Source organism: Mus pahari, chromosome 15 (genome assembly GCF_900095145.1).
Source record: "Mus pahari chromosome 15, PAHARI_EIJ_v1.1, whole genome shotgun sequence".
NCBI lineage: Eukaryota > Metazoa > Chordata > Mammalia > Rodentia > Muridae > Mus > Mus pahari.
Genome location: NC_034604.1, coordinates 29,150,660 through 29,157,174, shown reverse-complemented (window position 1 = coordinate 29,157,174; position 6,515 = coordinate 29,150,660). Strand labels below are relative to the sequence as shown.

The following is a 6,515-nucleotide window of genomic DNA, read 5'->3' as shown; positions in this document are numbered from 1 at the left end:
CTCCATGTGACATCAGCAGGGGATTTTTCTTCTCACCTCCTAGTTCAAGTGTCTAATGTAGCATTTGCACATTTAAACCCTCTTATTCTCATTTTTAAAAGATGAAGTGTGTTAGTTACTTCTCTGTTGCTGTAACAAAACACCTTTTAAAAAACTAGATATTTTCTTCATTAACATTTCAAATGCTATCCCTTTTTTCAGTTTCCTCTCCTATACCCTCCCCTATACACCCCCCCCCCCCCCCCTGCCCTGCTCCCCAACCCGCCCACTCCCTTTTCCTGGCCCTGGCATTCCCCTGTGTTGGGGCATATAATCTTTGCAAGACCAAGGGCTTCTCCTCCTATTGATGGCAGATTAGGCAGTCCTTTGCTACATATGCAACTAGAGACACAAGCTCTGGGGGGTACTGGTTAGTTCATATTGTTGTTCCTCCTATAGGGTTGCAGACCCCTTTAGCTCCTTGGGTACTTTCTCTAGCTCCTTCACTGGGGGCCCTGTGTGACAAAACACCTTGACCCAGGCAGACGTCTGAGTTCAAGGTCTGTCTATTGAGCAAGTTCCAGGACAGCCAAGTTTAGGCAGTGAAGTAGTTGGAAAACAAAAGCTAACTTTCTCACATAAAAATGGCCTTTAATGTCTAGATATGGCAACCACAAACACTGTGCCCAGCCAACACACATTTTATTTTTTGTATAATAATAATAAAAAAATGTACTTGCTGTCTTTTTCTAAGAATCAAGGGGCTAAGGTCCTAAAATGCTGATTTGTAGGGTAATCGAAAGGGAACCTGGGGTAAATGACTGAATTGATATGCAAATACAAGACTGGGCTTTGGTCTGCGAGGAGGACCTACTTAGAGCGCTAATGCAGCTCTTTTAGAATTTTGTCTAGCAGGTTTTCTGACTTTGGCTGGAAAATCTATGAGTTACCTAAATAGGTGTCTAGAGAGCTATCTCGAGCAGACAGAGCTGTCAGCTTGGACCCCTTCATTGACTTTGAGTCGTTCTCTTCCACTGCTCCCTTAGGCCCCTTCCTCAGGATCCTCTCCCAAGCAGAGGCAGTTACTGTTGCACTATTGTTACTTCTCAGTGTTTTATTTGCTACTCCTAGTGGTTCTAGACTTCCTTAACAATTGTTTCTGCATTTGTTTATGATGAACATACCAAAAACCCCAAACATATTTACAAAAAGTTTCAGTTAGTAATTCCAGATACATATGCATCAAATGTCATGAGAAGGAAAAAAAAAAAAAAAGACAGCCACAAGATTTCAAAGATATTATCTACGTAGCCACTTTTCCATGCTATAAAGAGACACCATGACCAAGGTAACTTATAAAATAGTTTATTAGGGAATTAACTGTTTCAGAGGATTAGAGTCCATTGACCATCATGGCACATGACATGGACATGATGGAGTGTGACAGCAGGCAGGCAGGTATGGCACTGGAGCAGTAACTGAGCCCTTACATGTTGAGACCACACCCATGAGGCAGAGAGCCAACTGGAGCGATGTGAGCATTTAAAACCAATGATTCACCTTCTCCAACAAGGCCACACCTTCTAATCCTTCCCAAACAGTTCCACCAACTGGGGGTCAACCATTCAAACATATGAGCCTATGGGGCCCATCTTTGTGGATCCGTGTTTCACCTTGCCCTTGGGGTGTCAGGACACTGCGTGGGGAGTTGAAACACAGAGGCACTAGGCTGTGTTCCTTCCTTGGTGCCATCAGGGTGCCAGGCTTGTGGGACACACTACTCAGGGGAGGCAAAAGGTAGTCTAAGTTAGGGGATCCAGCCTGTGTTTCTCTGGGTGAGAAATGGTGTGGGCTGGAACAGAGCTGTGGCTCTCAAATTCCTGGGCACCCAGGTACTTCTGGGAACTGTGAAAAGTTGAAAATGGAAGGAGTGGGTCTGAGATGAGTCTTGGGCAGAATCTGGCTTAGCTCAAGGTGAATGCCAGGAGTGCAGAAAGACCTTCTGTGGGAGACTTAGGTGCGGCTCTGTAAGATGAAGGCTTCCCCACACAGTGGTAAGGATGAAGGAACTCTTGCTTATCCAAACTTTATTCATGGCAGATGAGAATGCCAACAGTTTACTCAGGGCGAACCAGAGATTAAACACCTTTTCCAGGAAGGAATGTCTGGGAAGGGAAGTTTATTGGCTAAACCTCTGAGCCCCATCTAGGTACCTCATTAGCATGGAGAACTCTAGGTTCTATGCTATGTGACTGATCCTCTTAGTGGGGTGTCGCAGTCATATGCTTCAGGACAGGAAGCTGGTCACGAGCAGACTCAAACACCTACCCTTCTCAATTATGAGAGTTGCTGGGGGTTCCTTAATCTGCTCAACCTTGACGGTTTTTCTGTCTGGTGACAAGTTCTACTTGTCCCACACATCATCATTCAAACCACCACACTGTGGTGTCCTCATAGGAGCTGCTTTAAAAGATAATTCATAGATACGTAATTCATATAATGTGGGCTAGCCATTGTATATGGAATGACTAAATGGTATGTAGTTCACCACTACAGTCACCCATTCTGTCTAGCATCTAAGTACTCCAGTACTTCAAAATATCTCTACTGATTAACTTTTTTTTTTTTTTTTTTTTTGTTCCTGTCTCAAGCAACTTATGACAGTCCTTCACATGCATTTTGCCTCCTTGGATTGAATCTACTTGGGGACAGTTCACACAAATGGAATATACAATATGTGAAACCCAAATGATAAAACTGAAATAATCCTTTAAAATTAACACGTGTAATGCAAATGAAAGTGATTGTATTTATATTACCAATGAGCAATAGTTCTATGCACGGAATCAAAGTTAACTTTGATAAAATTAAGTTGTTAAATTTATCGTGATTGTAAAAGTGTAAGGTATTAGTACGCTAAACATCAAAGGAAGTGGGAAATCTTGCCTTAGCTTGGGTTTGCTTTTAGCACAGTTTTGCTATGTTGTCTAGGCTAGCCTTGAACTCATGCCTCAGTCTCCCTGGCAGCTAGACTGCAGAGTGCGCCTCCACGCCCAGCTCTAGCTCATTTTTTTTAAAGAACAGTAGCACGGCCACAATTTTGGACCTGTCTTAAGCAGCGCCGTCTGTTTAAGAGCGTTCATTTTCTCTAACCACTTGATAGAAGTGGCACATCCCTAGCCGTGACATTCAGATTTCCTTCAGACATATGTCCTTTGCAGTGAGGGTGAGATAGAGGTGGGGGTTAGTGTTAATTAAAACAGCAGAAGGGCCAGGCAGTTACGCTGACTAAAATGTTTTCTTTGAGAGTTACAGCTTAGTCTCTTATTTATCTGAAGGGCTCCGTTCCACATAACAGTGTTGCATGGATTCTTCCCAGTGGTGTGCTGGGTTTGTACAGGTTAGAGGAACAGCATAATCCCAGTACAGGGGAATGCCAGGGCCAGGAAGAGGGAGTGGGTGGGTTGGGGAGCAGGGGGAGTGGGAGGGGATAGGGGATATTCTGAGAGGAAACTAGGAAAGGAGATAACATTTGAAATATAAATAAAGAAAGTATCTAATTAAAAAAAGAAAAAAAGAAACAGCATAATAAAAATATCAATACACAGAAGTAAATCTCAGTCTAGGGGTAAAGGTAGACGAGGACCCTTCTTTCTACCCACTCCTCCCTCTCCATTCAGCCGAGGACCATATCTTTCTGGAAGTACCATCCACCGACCACAGTCACTCATGTCGAGTGCTATAGCCATTGTCAGCCACACCTTAGGAAAGAAGTGTAGCAGAGTGGCTTGGGACGCTGTGCCACATCTATGCTGTGGCATAGTGGCTGCACGCAGGAAACTTGTGTATGGAGCATTACTGCCCACTGACTGTCAATGTATACAATCTTGTCCTGTACTGATTAACAGTGTCTAGAACACTTGCCCAAATTCCCATATAGGATTGGGAGTCAATTTCTCTTTGACATCAGGCCGGTGAAGTTCATTTGAGAAGAGGTAAAAGCAAAGAGGGCTGGGTTGGTGGCTCAGTTGGTTAAACATTGTGTAAGCATTAGGATCAGCGCTCAATCCCCAGACCCCACATAAAAAGCTAAAGTAGGGGGCATGCTTGTAATCCTGATCTGGGGTGAGGGGTGGGGTGGCAGGGGGTGCAAGGGGCTTTTTGGCTATCCAGCCTTGTCTAAGCTTCCACATCTCTGTGAGAGATCCTGTCTCCATGAACAAGGTGGATGGCTCCTGAAGAGTGAACCTGAGGTTGACCTCTGGCCTCTGTACCCTGATACACACCTACGTGCTCCTGCCACACACACACACACACACACACACACACACACACACACACACACACAGTGGAAGTCTCCTTAGGCAGCTGACATTGGTTGTCATTCCTCACCCATGGCAAGTGTGGGTATGTGTTCATGAAAAAGAATGTCCCTGAGCTTTCCAAACAGGTAGCAATGGTCATTTTATGCAAGAGACATGCCCCCAAACCTTTGGGTGGCTTGCTGTCACTGCATGTTTATATTGAAAGTGTTGCGCTCATTGTTTATGTCCCTATACCAGTCAGTTCCAGGTACTGCTGTAGAGTGGATTTAGTGGGAGATTGGGATTCATCACAAAAGTGGGGCAGATGTGTCAAGGTTAGACGCTTAAATACATTCTTCTGGGGACCCGTGGTCAAACATGGGAGAGGGACCTTTGAAGCTTGGCATGTGCGTCTTTACAGGTATGTTCCTTGCATCAATGCATCTCCAGGGACAGAAAAGGATATGATTATAAAAAGCCTTCCTGCTGGTGCTTTTGTGGTGACTTGTCTCCTAAAATGTTTCCAGGGGTTGCCAAGGAGATTGCTCAACCTGAGACTGAAAGGGGAGTTAGCTAAGGTCCATACATCGTGAATTTATGAACTGTGTTTGAAACCCCAGGAAAGGGTCCAACTTTATTGCTTGTTCTCTTCATTGGCTGAAGGTGCTTCACACTCCAGCCACACTGCGATCAAATTTTGGCCACCATGAAATGAGGGAGGACAGAGATGTGTCTTTCTTTCTTTCTTTCTTTCTTTCTTTCTTTCTTTCTTTCTTTCTTTCTTTCTTTCTTTCTTTCTTCCTTCCTTCCTTCCTTCCTTCCTTCCTTCCCTCTCTCTCCCTCCCTCTCTCTCTCCCTCTCTCTTTCTCTCTCTTTCTTTCTTCTTTCTTTCTTTAGAAAGATTCTTGGAGAGATGTTGAAGACTCTCCAGAAGTACCTACCACTCACCACTCTGCTTTTAGGCTGCATTGGCATAATCATAGTCATATTTACCTACAGGGGAATCTGAGGCATGTGTCTAGCTAAAGTGGGCTTCAGAAGAGGACGATTTCTTCTGTGGAGAACAAGAAGGTAAACTTTGCAGAAGCAGAGTTCTCTTTCAGATAAACTTAGGAAGTGTCTCTTCTCTTTACCCTTATTAGCTCTAGCCATGTGTAGTGGCTATTCCTGGTTGTCAGCTTGACTATATTTGAAATGAACTACAATCCAGAATTGGAAGGCTCACCAGTGAACCTAATCTGGAGACTGGGAGATAGAAGTTTCTGATCTGGATCTTGGTATGGAGATCTTGAGACACAGTGGTGATTAAATCCAGAAGATTAAGACAGGGAGATCTCCGAGTCCAAGGTCATCTGGGATTAAAGGTGTGGTGGCACACACCTTTAATCTGGGCTACACCTTCTGCTGGGGACCATATAAGGACATTGGAAGAAGGGAGTCTGGCTCTCGCTCTTTCGCCTTCTTGTGGTGTGGGACTCAGCAACTGCTAGATCCTTGGACTTCCATTCTCAGCTACTACTGAACCATTGTTGGGATTTGGACTGCAGACTGTAAGTCATCAATAAATTCCTTTACTATATAGAGACTATCTGTAAGTTCTGTGACTCTAGAGAACCCTGACTAATACACCATGTACACTACATTTTGGAGTTTGGACTAAACTACCCAGTTAAAAGCTGTGGCTATCAATAAAAAGGCCAATGTTAGGAACGAGTTACCTCTGTGCCCTCCAAATATCACAGGCTATTGCCATTGCTCTTGAGTTCCCTCCAGAAGCTGATGGTCAGACCCTATTGCTGAAGACAAGACACAGCTGAGTCATGGAACATGGAGAAACCAAGCCGGCACTGGTCTGGAAGCTTCATTCGTACTGGCTAGCTTTGGAAGGCTCTGTGCATAATCTCAGAAAAGAAAGCATCAGTCTTATTCAGCTAGGAACCTGGTGTACAACAATAAACTGCCTGGAAAGATATACCAATGGGTATAATAGTGGCACAAAGGACACTTTCTAGTTGGCGTTAAAGACTGTTCTGTAAGTGGAACCCATACCTTGCACACTTACTGGGACCAAGAACCCATGGCTAAACAAAGCATCGACACTAGAAGAGACCCCTCCTGCTGTTTTCTGACGAGACATTTTAATAAACCAATTCCTAATAACTCCTCTTCGCTGTAGCCATAGACCAGTGCATCTTACAGACCTCATCAGAGAAGTTGCTTCTTGCAGTGGAA

General features: G+C 44.2%; 1 non-coding gene across 1 annotated transcript; it reads left to right on the top strand.

The window, feature by feature from the left end:
- Window positions 1-859: 859 nt before the first annotated feature.
- On the top strand, window positions 860-922 carry LOC115065581. The gene has a single exon (XR_003845345.1). It is a non-coding gene; the product is annotated as a U7 small nuclear RNA (small nuclear RNA).
- The last annotated feature ends 5,593 nt before the right edge of the window (window positions 923-6,515 follow it).